Below are 15,383 nucleotides of genomic sequence, written 5' to 3'. Positions count from 1 at the left end.
AAAACCAGTCATAAATGAATAACACAATATCTGAAATGAAAAATATACTAGAAGGAATCAACAATAGGTTGGATGAAACAGAGGACTGAATCAGTGATTTGGAAGATAAGGTAGCAAAAAACACCAAACAGAACAGCAAAAAGAAAAGAAGAATTTTAAAAACTTAAGATCGTTTAAGGAACCTTTGGGACAACATCTGCATCATAGGGTTACCAGAAGGAGAAGAGAGAGAGCAAGGGGGTCAAGAACCTATTTGAAAAAATAATGGCTGAAAACTTTCCTAACCTGCTGAAGCAAGAGAACACACAAGTCCAGAAAATACAGAGTCTCAAACAAGATAAACCTAAAGAGCCCCACAAAAAGGCACATTATAGTTAAAATGCCAAAGGTTAAAGACAAAGAAAGAATCTTAAAAGCAAGAGAAAGACAGTTATTACCTACAAGGGAGCTACCATAAGAATGTCAGCGGATTTCTCAACAGAAACATTTCAGGTCAGAAAGGAACTGGCATGAAATATCCAAAGTGATGAAAAGCAAGGACCAAGAATCAAGACTACTTTGCCCAACAAAGCTGTCATTTAAAATTAAAGTATAAATAAATAGCTTCACAAAAAAGAAAAAGCTAAAGGAGTACATTACCACAAAACCAGTATTACAAGAAATGTTAAAGAGTCTTCTTTAAGAAGAAGAATTTTAAAAAGCATACACAGAGGAACATAGATGTAAAGAATAAAATGGCAATAAATGCATACATATAAATAATCACTTTAAATGTAAATGGCTTAAATGCTCCAATCAAAAGACATAGGGTAGTTGAATGGGTAAGAAAACAAGACACATATATATGCTGTCTATAAGAGATCACTTCAAATCGAAAGACACACACAGACTAAAAGTAAAGAGATGGATCAAAATATTTCATGCAAATGGAAATGAAAAAAAAAAGTTGGCGTTGCAATATTTATATCAGACAAAAAAGACTTGAAAATATAAGCTATAAGAAAGGACAAAAAGGACACCATAATTATAATGGAAACAATCCAATAAGAAGATATAACCCCTATGTTAGGTGCACCCAACATAGAAGCACCTAAATACATAAAACAATTCTTGATAGACATAAAGGTGAGATCAACAATAATATAGTTATAGTAGGTGATTTTAACACTCTACTGGCATCAATAGATACATCTTCCAGACAGAAAATGAACAAGAAAATGACAACCTTAAATAACACACTAGATTAAATAGATTTAATTGATATCTTCAGAGCATTTCACCAGAAAGCAGCAAATACACATTCTTTTCAAGTGCACATGTAACATTTTTCAGGATAAACAACATGTTAGAACAGAAAACATGTCTCAATAAATTTAAGAAAATTGAAATCATATCAAGCATCTCCTCTGATCATAATGAAAACAATCACAAGAAAAAACTAAAAAAACACACAAACACATGGAGGATAAATAACATGTTACTAAACAATGAATGAGTTAACAATGAGAATAAGGAAGAAATAGAAAAATAAAAATGAAATAAAGATGAGAACACAACAACCCAACTTCTATAGGACACGGCAAAGGAAGTCTTAAGAAGGAAAATCATAGCATTACAGGCTTACCTCAATAAACCAAAAAAATCTCAAATAAACAATCTGACTTTACACTTATAGGTACTAGAAAAACAACAACAAACAAAGCCTAAAGGGAGTAGAAGAAAGAATATAATAAAGATCAGAGCAGAAATAACCAAAATAGACTGTAATAAAAACAAAACAACAAAAAACCCCAAAACAATAAAACAGATCAATGAAACCAAGAGATGGTTCTATGAAAAAATAAACAGGGTTGACAAACCATTAACCAAATTCATCAAGAAAAAAGACATAAGACCCAAATAAATAAAATCAGAAATGAAAGGAAAGAAATAGCAACTGGCATCACAGAAATACAAAGGATTATAAGAAAATAATATGAACAACTATATTGCCAAAAATTTGGACAATCTGGATGAAATGGATAAATTCCTAGAAACATACAATCTTCCAAAACTCAGTCAGGAATAATCAGAAATCTGAATTCATCAGTTATAACTAATGAAATTAAAGCAATAATAAAAAATACTCCCAACAACAACAAAAAAGTGTTGAACCACATGCTTTCACAAGTGAATTTTACCAACATTCAAGGAAGAACTAACACCTATGTTTCTCAAGCTATTCCAAAATATTCAAGAAGATGAAAGACCTCCAATCTAATTTTATGAGGTAAGCATTATCCTAATTCCAAAATCAAACAAAGATACTACAAAGAAATAAAATTATAGCTCAATATCCATGATAAACATAGATGTTATAATCCTAAACAAAATATTAGGAAACTGGATCCAGCAATACATTCAAAGGATCATACACCATGACCAACTGGGATTTATTCTGGGGATGCAAGGAAGGTACAATATCCATAAATAAATGAAAGTGGTACACAAAATGAAGATAAAAATAACATGATCGTATCAATAGAAGCAGAAAAATCCTTTGATAAAATCTAGCACGCATTTATGATAAAAAGTCTCAGCAAAGTGGGAATAAAGGGAACATACCTAAACATAGTAAAGGCCATACATGACAAACCCACAGCCAACATCATAAACAATGGGCAAAAGCTAAAAGTGTTTCCCTTAAAATCAAGACCAAGACCGGGATGCCTGTTTTCACCACTCTTATTCAACATAGTACTGGATGTCCTAGCCACAGCAGTCATGAAAGAAAAAGAAATAAAAGGCATCCAAATTAAAAAGGGAAAAAGTAAAACTCCCATTGTTTGGAGATGACATATTGTATATAAAGAACCCTAAAAACTCCACCAAAAAATGACTGAAACTGATAATTCAGTAAAGTAGCAGGATACAAAATAAACATCTAGATATAAATTTCACTTTTATATACTAATCATAATTTTTTGGAAAGGGAGACTAAGGAAAAAATCCCATTTACAACTACATAAAAAGATAAAATACTTAGAAAAAAATTTAACAAAGAATGTAAAAAGACCTGTACTCAGAAATTTATAAGACAATGAAAAAAGAAACTGAAGAAGATACAAAGAAGTGGAAAGATATAGCATATTCATGGATAGAAAAATTAATATCATTAAAATGTCCATAGCACACAAAGCAACCTATACATTTAATGCAATTCCTATCAAGACACCAATGGCATATTTTACAGAATTACAACAAATATTCCAAAACTTTATATAGGAGACAAAGACCCTGAATGGGCACAGCAACCTGAAGAAAGAACAAAGTTGGAGGAATCATGCTACCTTATATCAAACTATACTATAATATTATAGTAATCAAAACAGCATAGTACTGTCATAGAAACAAACATATAGATCAGTGGAACAGAATATAGAGAGCACAGAAATAAACCCACATCTTTATGGTCAATTAATATTTGACAAAGGAGGCAAGATAATACATTGGGGTAAAGACAATCTATTCAGTGGATGGTTCTGGAAAAATGGGACAGATATGTGCAAAAAAATAAAACTAAACGGCCTTCATCCAACATAAACAAAAATAAATTCAAAATGGATTGAAGACTTACATATAAGACTCAAAATCATAAAAATCCTAGAAGAAAACATAGACAGTAAAATCTCAGACATTTATCCCAACAATATTTTTTGTGATATATCTCCTCAGGGAAGGAAAACAAAAAATAAAAATTAACAAATGGATCTACATGAAACTGTAACTATTTTCACAGCAAAGATATTCATCAACAAAATAAAAAGACAACCCACTGAATGGGCTAATATATTTGCCAGTGATACATCTGATAAGGGTTAATATGCAAAATGTACAGAGATCATATACAACTCAACACCAAAAATCCCCATAAACAATTCAATTAAAAAATGGGCAAAAGCCTTAAATAGATACTTCTCCAAAGAGGACATACACATGGCCAATAGGCATGTGAAAAGATGTTCAGCATCACTAATCATTAAGGAAATGCAAATTAAAGCAACAATGAAATATCACCTCACACCTGTCAGAACAGCTATCATCAATAAATCAATAAACGAGTGTTGGTGAGGAAGTGAGAATGCAGATTGGTGCAGCCACTGTGAAAAACAGTATATCATTTCCTCAAAAAATTAAAAATGAAACTGCCTTGTAACCCACCAATTCAACTTTGGGAATATATCTGAAGAAGCCTGAAACTCTAATTTGAAAGAAAATATCCACCCTTATGTTCTTACAGTGTTATTTACAATAACTAAGATTTGGAAGCAGCCCAAGTGCCCATCAGTAGGTGAGGGGATAAGAAAAGCCCTGGAACATTTACACTATGGAATACTACTCAGTCATAAAAAAGGAAATCTTACCTTTTGTGACAGCATGGATGGACCTGGAGAGTATTATGTTAATTAAAAAATACTAGTCAGAGAAAGACAAATACCATATGATTTCACTTCTATGTAGAATCTAATGAACAAAATAAACAAACAAAATAGAAACAGACTCATAGATACAGAGAACAGACTGAGAGCTTTCAGAGGGAAGGTGGGTTAGGGTGCTAGGTGAAAGAGGTTAAAGAGTTAAGCAAAAAAAAATCCCTCATAAACACAGACATCAGTTTGGTGACTACCAGAGGGAAAGTGGGATGGGTTAAGGTAGATGAGGGTAAAAGGGGAATAAATGGCGATGGAAGAGACTTGACTTTGGGTGGTGAACACAAAATGATGTATTATAGAATTGTATACTTGAAAACTATAAAATTTTATTAACCAATGTTACCCCAATAAATTCAATAAAATGTATAAAAAGAATCAAAACATGTAAGCAAAATGCTTTAGAATGACTTTGGATGTGCTATTACTGAGAATTTATCAACTAAAAGGAATAAATACTAAAAATAAATAAGCAAAAATAAAATAAATAGTATTGGGGAAATTGGACAGATACATGTAAAAAAAATGAAACTAGACCACCTTCTTAAACCACATACAAGAATAAACTTAAAATGGATTAAAGACCTAAATATAACAATCAAAACCATAAAACTCTTAGAAGAAAACATAAGTAGTAAAATCTCTTGACATTTCACTAAGTGATATTTTTTCTGACATATCTCTTTGGGCAAGGGAAACAAAAGAAAGGTAAACAAATGGGACTCCGTTGAACTAAAAAAGTTTTTGCACAGCAAAAGAAACCATCAACAAAATGAAAAGACAACCTACAGAATGGAAGAAGATATTAGCCAATGATACATTTCATAAGGGGTTAATATGGTGAAATTTATGAAGAACTCATTCAACTCAGCACCAAAATAACAACAATCCAATTAGAAAATAGGCAAAGGACCTGAATAGACACTTCTCCAAACAAGACATGCAGATGGTCATTAAACATGAAAATGTGCTCCAGGTCACTAGTCATCAAGGACATGCCAATTAAAACCACAATGAGATATCACCTTGCACCCATCAGAATGGCTGTGACCAATAAATCAACAAACAAGTGTTGGTGAGGATGTGGAGTAAAGGGAAGCCTGGTGCACTGTTGGGAATACAGATTGGTGCAGTCACTATGGAAAGCAGTATGGAGTTCCTAAAAAATTAAAAATGAAACTGCCTTATGACCTAGAGATTCTACTCCTGTGTATATACCCAAAAAAACACAAAACACTAACTCGAAAGAATATATGCAACCCCATGTTCATTTCAGCATTATTTACAATATCCAAGGTATGGAAGAAACCCAAGTGTCCATCAATTGTTGAGTGGGTAAAGAATAGGTGGTACATATATACAATGGAATATTACTTGGCCATAAAAAAGAGTGAAATCGTACCATTTGTGAAAACATAAATAGGCCTAGAGGGTAGTATGCTGAGTGAAATAAGTCATATGGGAAAAGACAAATACCGTATGATCTCACTTATACGTGGAATCTAAAAAAGTAGTATTCTTGGAAACAGAGAGTAGAATGGTGGTTACCAGGGGCTCAAGGAGGGGAAAATGGGAAGTGTTGGTCAAATGGTACAAACTTCCAGTTATAAGATTAAGTTCTGTAGCTCTAATGCACTGCATGGTGATTAAAGTTAATAATACTCTATTTAGATGCTTAAAAGTTGCAAAGAGAGTAGATCTTATGTGTTCTCACCGCAAAAAAAAAAAAAGAGATGGTAATGATGTGACATAATGGAGGTGTTAACTAATCCTATAGTGGTAATCATTTTGCAATATGTAAATGTATAAAATCAACACATTGTACACCTGAAACTTACACAATGCTATATATCAATTATATCTCAATAATGCTGGTAAAATATAAATGAACATAAATTAATTAATTAATTAATTAAAGCTCCCCTTACAACATGAAAGGCATAGTTCATTAAAGAATTAATTGGCCTGGCCAGAGTGACTCAGTTGGTTGAGCATCATCCCGTGCACCAAAAGGTTGACAGTTCGATTCCCAGTCAGGGCATATACCTGGATTGTGGGTTCAATCCCTGTCAGGGCATGAATGAAAAGCAACCGATCAATGTTTGTCTCTCATATTATATTTCTCTTTCTCTCTCCCTCTCTCTCTCTCTCTACCTTCCTCCCTCCCTTTCTCTCTCTAAGCATGTCCCCCACTGAGGATTTTTTTAAAAAGAATTTTATTAAAAATCCAGATGTTATTGAAAAAATAATTAATTAATAAAATGGACTTCATTAAAATTAAAATTTCTTCTCCACAAAAGACAATGTTAATAGAATGAAAGAAAAACCATGGACTGGGAGAAAATATTTACAAAAGACACGTCAGATACAAGACTGTTATACAAAATATACAAAAATGTTTTAAATTCAACAATAAGAAAACTAACAACCTTATTGAAAAATAGGCCAAATACCTGAACAGATACCTCACCAAAGAAGATACACAGATGCTAAATAAGCATAGGAACTCTCATTTATTGTGGGTGGGAATGGAAAATGGTACAGCCACTTTGAAAGACAATTTGTTAGTTTCTTACAAAACTAAATATACTCTACCATATGACCAAGAAATTATGTTCCTTGCTATTTCACTAAAGGAGATGAAACTTATGTCCACACAAAATACTGCACATGAGTGTTTATAGCAGCTTTATGCCAAAACTTGGAGAAAACCAAGATGTTCTTTAGTAGATTAATGGATAAATAAACTGTGGTACATTCAGACAATGGAACATTATTCAGCACTAAAAATAAATGAGCTATCAAGCCATGAAAAGACATGGCGGAGTCTTAAATGCATAGTACTTCACAATTTTATACTGTAGGTTTACAGTTGTGAGTACTAGAAACATAGTTTTTCTTGTATTGTTATTTACTAATTAGTTTATTATTTTCCATATGAACAACTGTAAACTTACTTTTGCCCAACCTGTATGTAAATTATGCTTCAATAAAGCTGAATTTTTTAAAAATGCATATTACAAAGTGAAAGAAGCCAATTTGAAAAGAGTACATACTGTATGATTCCAACCATATGACATTCTTGAAAAGTCAAAACTGTGGAGACAGTAAAAAAATCACTGGTTGACAAGGGTTGAGGGGGTGGAGAACAGATGAATAGGCAGAGCACAGAGGATTTTTAGGGCAGTGATGGGTTTATGTATTTGTCCAAACCCATAGAAAGTAACATACCAACAGTGAACCCTAATGTAAACTATGGACTTTGTGCAGAAATGTTGTCAATGTAGGTTCATTAATTGTAGCAAATGTACCACTTTGGTGCAGCATGTGCAGAAACAAGCAAAATATGGGAACTCTATACTTTCCACTCAGTTTTGCTGTGAACTTAAAATCACTCTAAAAGATGAAGTCTGGTTTTTTTTTTTTTTAATCCTCACCCGAGGATATTTTTTCCATTGCTTTTCAGAGAGAGTGGAAAGGGAAGGAGAGACAGAGAAGCATCGATGTGAGAGAGACACATCAATTGGTTGCCTACCACACATGCCCAACTGGGGCCAGGGATCTAGCCTGCAACAGAAGTAAGTGCACTGGGCCGGAATTGAATCCAGGACCCTTCAGTCCACTAAGCCAATCTGTCTAGGGCAAAATGAAGTCTATTTTTAAAAACAACAACATGGCACACTCTTCTGCCCACCCCCAAAATATTACCTGATTCAGTAGACATCTTCAGAAAAACAAACAAACAAACAAAAAACCTCCCCAGGCAATTCCAAAGCATAGCTAGAGCAAAGAGTAAGTCTTTAGCCATTATAAAAGTACCTAGTCAATCAGTTCAATAAACAACTTCATAATGTAAATTCAAGCTAATTAACTACTAGATATGTGCTAATTTTGGTGAATAATATTTTTGGCAATCTTTCCACTATTTTATGAGCATCTTCAAAGCTGTGAGAGAACATCTTTGTCTTACAACATACTGTACATCTCATCTAAGGTATAAATCAGGACAATCTTTGGTTCATAAAAAGATGATGAAAGAAAAAAGACTCACAGCTCTAAATTTAAGCACCTTTTGAACTTTATAAAAACCAGTTAAAGAGCAAAATTGTTAGTGTAGTAGAAAAACTAAGATTTTTATCTAGCCTTTTTCTTTTAAAATACATTCTTCTGTGCATGAGTTGCTCCATAAAGATAATGAAAAATTATACACAAACTTAAAAATACAAGGATTTAAAGCAATCTGAAGAATATTTGAGGGAAAAAAAAAGGACTTATATTTAAGGAGGAAACAAATCCTCTAGCAATATGTGTCATCTTGCCTCATTATGGCTCTAAAATTAGCCTTTCCTTAATTAGGTGAGAAATGGGACTATTAGAACCATCACTTGGTACTCTGCCAAACTCCTAGGGGTGCTCCATGCTAGAGATAAGAACCTCATTGTCCATTTTATTTCAAAGGTCTTATTCTTCACCCCGCGGGACATCTCAATAGTATCTAACATAAATTAGTAAGTCTTCCTTAAAATCCTTTTTTCCTTTAGTCTTCATCACGTTATAGAATTCACTTCTACCCTAGCATTCTTTCCTTCACAGCCTCAATTGTCTGGTCCACTAACACCTACCTGAGTGATTTATCTAGGTCATGGTTCAAATGTTACCTCAAGGTAAATTTCTGTTCTTAGCATACTTTCTAAATTTCAATGCAAGAATTTCCACTTATTCCGGAGAAATCACCATTAAAATACCCCATCAGCACCTCTCACCGTAGTACCAAATCCAACTGATTCTCTTCTCTTCTAATGTTGCTCCATATTTTGCATCCTTTACTCAATTTCACCACAGTTGCCTCAGCCTGAAAAATCTTTTAACTCTGTAATTTTGGGAAAGTTAACACTTTAAAATATGTTTTTAATGATTTTTGAGATACAGAGGAAGGGAGAGAAAAAGAGAGCAAGAGAGAGAGAGACTGAGAGAGAGAGATCAATTGGTAGCTTCCAGAATGCACCCCAATAGGGGATCAAACGAACTTGAGCATGTGCCCTGACATTGAATTGAACAGGCGAAATTTTGGTGCATGGAATGATGCTCAACCAACTGAGTCACACTGGCAAAGGCTGTTAACTTCTTACAACCTCAGTTATTTCATCTGTTTCATGGGTAAAGAAAAAAAATTAAGAGGCTCACTGTGAAGGTAATTTAAGACATTGAACTGACATTGCTTTATTTTTTTTATATTTTTGAATCTTTAAAAATTTATCTTTATTGTTGAAAGTATTAGAAATGTCCCCCTTTTTTCTCCCACTGATCCCCTCCACACCGCATCTGCTGCACACTGCCCTTCTCCACACTATCATCTGTGTCCACGGGTTATGCATATATGCATGTAAGTTCTTCGATTAATTTCTCCCCTCCCACACCCCTAACCTTCCCTTCCCTCTGAGATTCCTTGGTCTGTTCCATGCCTCTATGTCTCTGGATCTATTTTGTTCATCAGTTTACTTTGTTCATTATATTCCACATATGAGTGAAATCATATGATACTTGTCTTTCTCTGACTGGCTTATTTCCCTTAGCATAATACTCTCCAGGCCCATCCATACTGTCTCAAAGGGTGTAAGAGATCCTTCTTTTTTACAGCTGCAGAGTATCCCATGGTGTAAATGAACCATGGCTTTTTTATCCATTCATCTACTGATGGGGGGGAAATGGGCTGTTTCCAGATCTTAGCTACTGTAAATTGCTCTGCTATGAACATAGGGGTGCTTAAATTTTTTCTGATTGGTGTTTCAGGTTTCTTCAAATATATTCTTGGACGAGGAATCACAGTGTCAAATGGCAGTTTCATTTTTAATTTTTTGAGGAAACGCCATGCAGTTTGCCATAATGGCTGCATCAGCCTGCATTCCCACCAGCAGGGATGTGTTTGTCCACATCCTCCTGAGTACTTGTCATTTGTTGATTTATTGATGGTAGCCATCCTGACAGGTATGAGGTGATATTTCATTGTTGTTTTAACTTACATCTCTCTGATGGTTAGTGATTTTTAGCATTTTTTCATATATCTCTTGGCCATCTGTATGTCCAGTTTGGAGAAGAGTCTGTTTAGGTCCTTTGCCCATTTTTTAAATTGATTGTTTCTCTTCCTTTTGTTAAGGCGTATGAGTTCCTTATATATTTAGAATATTAACCTCTTATAGGATATATCATTGGCAAATATGTTCTCCCATACAGTGGGCTCCCTTTTTGTTTTGTTGATGGTCTCTTTTGCTGTGCAGAAGCTTTTTATTTTGATGTAGTCCCATTTGTTTATTTTCTCCTTTGTTTCCCGTGCCCTAGGAGATATATCAACAAATATATTGGTACAAGAGGTGTCTAAGGTTTCGCTGCCTATGTTTTCATCTAGGATTTTTATGGTTTCATTACTTACATTTAAGTATTTTACCGATTTTGAGTTTATTTTTGTGTATGGTTTACTTTGGTGGTCTAATTTCATTTTTTGCATGTACCTGTCCAATTTTCCCAACACCATTAATTAAAGGGACTGTCTTTATTCCAGTGTATTCTCCTGCCTCCTTTGTCAAATATTAATTGAGAGTAATGGTTTGGGTCAATTTCTTAGTTCTCTATACTGTTCCATTGCTCTATATGTCTGTTCTTCAGCCAGTACTAGGTTGTTTTGAATACAGTGGCTTTGTAGTACAACTTGATATCCAGTACTGTGACCTCTCCAACTCTGTTCTTCTTTCTCAAGATTGCTGCAACTATTTGAGGTCTTTTATGGTTCCATATAAATTTTTGGAGTATTGGTTCTAGATCTGTGAAATATGCTGTTGGTATTTTAATAGGGTTTGCATTGAATCTATAGATTGCTTTGGGTAATATAGACATTTTAATTATGTTAATTCTTCCAGTCCATAAATACGGCATATGTTTCCATTTGTTTGTATTTTCCTCTATTTCCATTTTCAATTTCCTATAGTTTTCCAAGTACAGGTGTTTTACCTCCTTGGTTAAGTTTATTTCCTGGTATCTTATTATTTTGTTGCAATGGTACATGGGATTGTTTTTTTAGTTTCTCTTTGTGAGAGTTCTTTATTGGTCTATAAAAATGTCATTGATTTCTGGGTGTTAATTTTGTATCTTGCTACTTTGTCTAATTAATTTATTAAATCTATCAGAATTTTTGGTTAAAATCTTTAGGATTTTCCATACACAATATTATGACATCTGTGAAGAGTGACGGTTTTACTTTCTCCTTTCCAATTTAGATGCATTTTATGTTTTATTCTTTTTTAAAATTTTGTTTTAATTTTAATTTTTAAATATGTATTTCAGAGAGAAGAAGAGAGAGGAAGAGAAAGAGATAGAAACATCGATGAGAGAGACGTTGATCAGTTGCCTCCTGCACCACCCCTTACTGAAGATCAAGCCTGCAACCCAGGCATGTGCCCTGACTACGAATTGAACTGCAGTCTCCTGTATCACAGGTCGATGCTCAATCGGCTGAGCTTATATATATTATTTTGTCTGGTCGCCATGGCTAAGTCTTCCAACACTATGTTGAATAAGAGTGATGAAAGCAGACACTCCTATTTTGTTCCTGGTCTTAGTGGAAATGGTTTTATTTTTGCCCATTGAGTATGATGTCAGCTGTAGGTTTGTTATAAAGGACCTTTATTATGTTGAGGTATGATCCCTCTATTCCTACTTTGCAGAGACTTTTTATCAAAATATGAGTGTTGGAATTTGTCTAATGCTTTTTCTGCATCTATTTATATGATCATGTGATTTTTGTCTTTCAATTTGTTTATGTGATGTATTACATTTGTTGATTTGCATTCCTGGAATAAATCCCACGTGCTTGTGAAGTATGATTTTTAATATATTGCTGGATCAGATTTGCTAATATTTTGTTGAGGATTTTAACATCAATGTTCATCAGGGATATTGGCCTGTAATTCTCTTTTTTTGTAGTGTCTTTATCTGGTTTGGGAATTAAGATAATGGTGGCTTTGTGGAAAGAGCTTGAAAGTGATCTTTCCTCTTGGATTTTTTTGGAAGTTTTGAGGAGGATAGGTGTTAGTTTTTCTTTGAATAATTGGGAAAACTCCCCCGTGAAGCTGTCCAGGCCAAGGCTTTTATTTGCTGAGAGATTTTTTATTACTGCTTCAATTTCATCAGTTGTTATTGGCCTATTCAGGTTTTCTGATTCTTCCTGGTTCAATTTTGAAAAGTAGTATTTTTTTAGGAATTTGTTCATTTCATCCAGGTTGTCCAACTTGTTGGCATATAGTTGTTCATATCATTTTCTTACAATCCTTTGCATTTCTGTAGTGTCAGTTGTCATCTCACCTCTTTCTTTTCTGATTTTACATATTTGGGTCTTATCTCGTCATTTCTTGATGAGTCTGGCTAAAGGTTTATCAATCTTGTTTATCTATTGAAAGAATAAGCTCTTGGTTTCATTGATCTTTTGTGTTTTTTGTTTTTTAGTCTCTATGTCATTTATTTCAATTCTGATATTTATTATTTGTTTCCTACTTATTCTAGACTTTTCTTGTTTTCCTCTTTCTAAAACTTTAAGTTGAAAATTTAGGTAATTTATTAGAAGTTTTTCTTGTTTTTTTACTTAGGCCTGTAGTGTTATGAACTTTCCTCTCAGGACTGCTTTCTTTGTGTCCCATAGATTTTGGGTTGCGTGTTCATTTTTGCTTGTTTCCAGGAAATTTTTAATTTCTTCCTTGATCTCATTGGTAACTCATTTATTGTTTAATGAAGTGCTATTTAGCCTCCTTGTGTTTGAATATTTTTGATTGTTCTTACTGTTGTTGATATCTAATTTCATGCCGTTGTGATCTGAGAGGATGCCTGATATGATTTCAATCTTGAACTTGTAGAGACTTGTTTTGTGTCCTAACATGTGGTCTATCTTTGAGAATGTGCCATGTGTACTTGAGAAAAATGTATCTTCTTCAGCTTTGGGGTGGAATGTTGTGTAAATGTCAAATAAATCCATCTGATCTAGTGTGTCATTTAGGGTTACTGTTTCCCTGTTGTTTTTTTGTCTGGAAGACATATCCAGCAAAGTCAGTGGGGTTGTAAAGTCCCCTACTCTGACTTTATTGCTGTCAATCTCTCCCTTTAAGTCCTCCAGAAATTTTTTAAAAATATATTTAGATGCTCCTAGATTGGGTGTATATCTGTTAACTAGGGTTATATCCTCTTGTTGGATTAAATCCTGTTGTATTAGTCTTTCTTGTCTCTTATTATGGCCTTCATTTTAAAGACTGTTTTCTCAGATGTGAGTATTGCTAGCCCAGTATTTTTTTCATTTCCATTTGCAATGAAAAATTTTTTCCATCCCTTCACTCTCATCTGGTGTGAGTCTTTATTTCTGAGGTGGGTCTTTTGTAGACAGCATATATAGAGGTCATGTTTTCTTATCCGTTCAGCTACCCTATGCCTTTTGATTTGATTATTTAATCATTTACATTTAAGGTTATTATTGATAGGTACTGATCTATTGCCACTCTAATTCTTTATGCCTATGTTTCTGTCTCTGTTTCTACTTCTTATTACAGCAGTGCCCTTAATATTTCTTGCAATGCTGTTTTGGTAGTGATAAATTCCTTTAGGCTTTTTTTGTCTGGGGAGCTCTTTATTTCACCATTTATTTTGAATGGTAGCCTTGCTGAATAGAGTAGTCTTGGCTTTAGATCCTTACTTTTTGTTACCTTGAATACTTCATGCCATTCCCTCCTGGCCTGTACTGTTTCTGATAATAAATCAAGTGACATCCTTTTGGGAGCTCCTCTGTAGGTATCAAGTTGTTTTTCTCTTACTGCCTTTAAGCTTCTCTCTTTGTCTCAAATTTCTGGCATTTTAATTATAGTGTGTCTGGGTGTGGGCCTCTTTGGATTCTTCTTGCTTGGGACTCCGTGTGCCTCCTGAACATGTGTGACTTTTTCTTTCACCAGGTTAGGGAAGTTTTCTACCATTACTTCTTCAAACAGGTTCTGTATCCCTTGCTTACTTTTTTCACCTTCTGTTACTCCTATGTTGTGAATACTGCTATGTTTCATGTTGTACCACAGCCCCCTTAAACTATCTTGTTTTTTAATTTTCTTCTTTTTAGTTCCTTGATTGATTTTTTTCTACTCTGTCTTCTGATTTGCTGATGTGATTGTCAACTTCCTCTAATCTACAGTTTATTTCTTCCAATATATTCTTTATTTCTGTTGTCATTCTTATTTTCCCTCATAGTTTCCATACCCTTTCTCATGCTACTGAGCGTCCTTATCATCAGTATTCTGTACTCTGTATCTGATAGATAGCTTATCTCCATTTCATTTAGCTCTTCTTCTGGAGAATTCTTTTGTTCTTTCATTTGGGGCTTGTTTTTTGTTTTTTTGTCTTTTTTTGGTATTTTTTTTTTACTTTATTGTTTACACCATTACAGATCTCATTTTTGCCCTCTATGCCCAACGCTACCCCCCACCAGCCTCGCCCCCCTTTCCTCCGGCCATCACCACACTGTTGTCTGTGTCTATGGGTTATTTTTTTTTAATTCTATTTTTGTTTAAAATATTTCTCCCCAATGACCCAATCCACCCAGTCACATCCCCCTCCCCAGTCCCTATCCCCACCATTGTTCATGTCCTTGGGTTGTGCATATATGCATATAAATTATTTGGTTAATCTCTCCCCGTCAACCCACTGGCCCTTCTCCACCCCTCTCACATTCGTCAGTCTGATCTCTGCTTCCATGTCATTGAATCTATTCTGTTCATCAGTTTATTAAGTTCTTTAGATTCCACATATAAGTGAGATCATATGATGCCTGTCTTTCTCTGCCTGGCTTATTTCACTTAGCATGATTTTCTCCAGGTCCATCCATACTGTCCCAAAGGATAT

This window comes from Miniopterus schreibersii (assembly GCF_964146895.1).
Source record: "Miniopterus schreibersii genome assembly, chromosome: X".
Taxonomy (NCBI): domain Eukaryota; kingdom Metazoa; phylum Chordata; class Mammalia; order Chiroptera; family Miniopteridae; genus Miniopterus; species Miniopterus schreibersii.
This window is presented reverse-complemented; position numbering follows the sequence as displayed.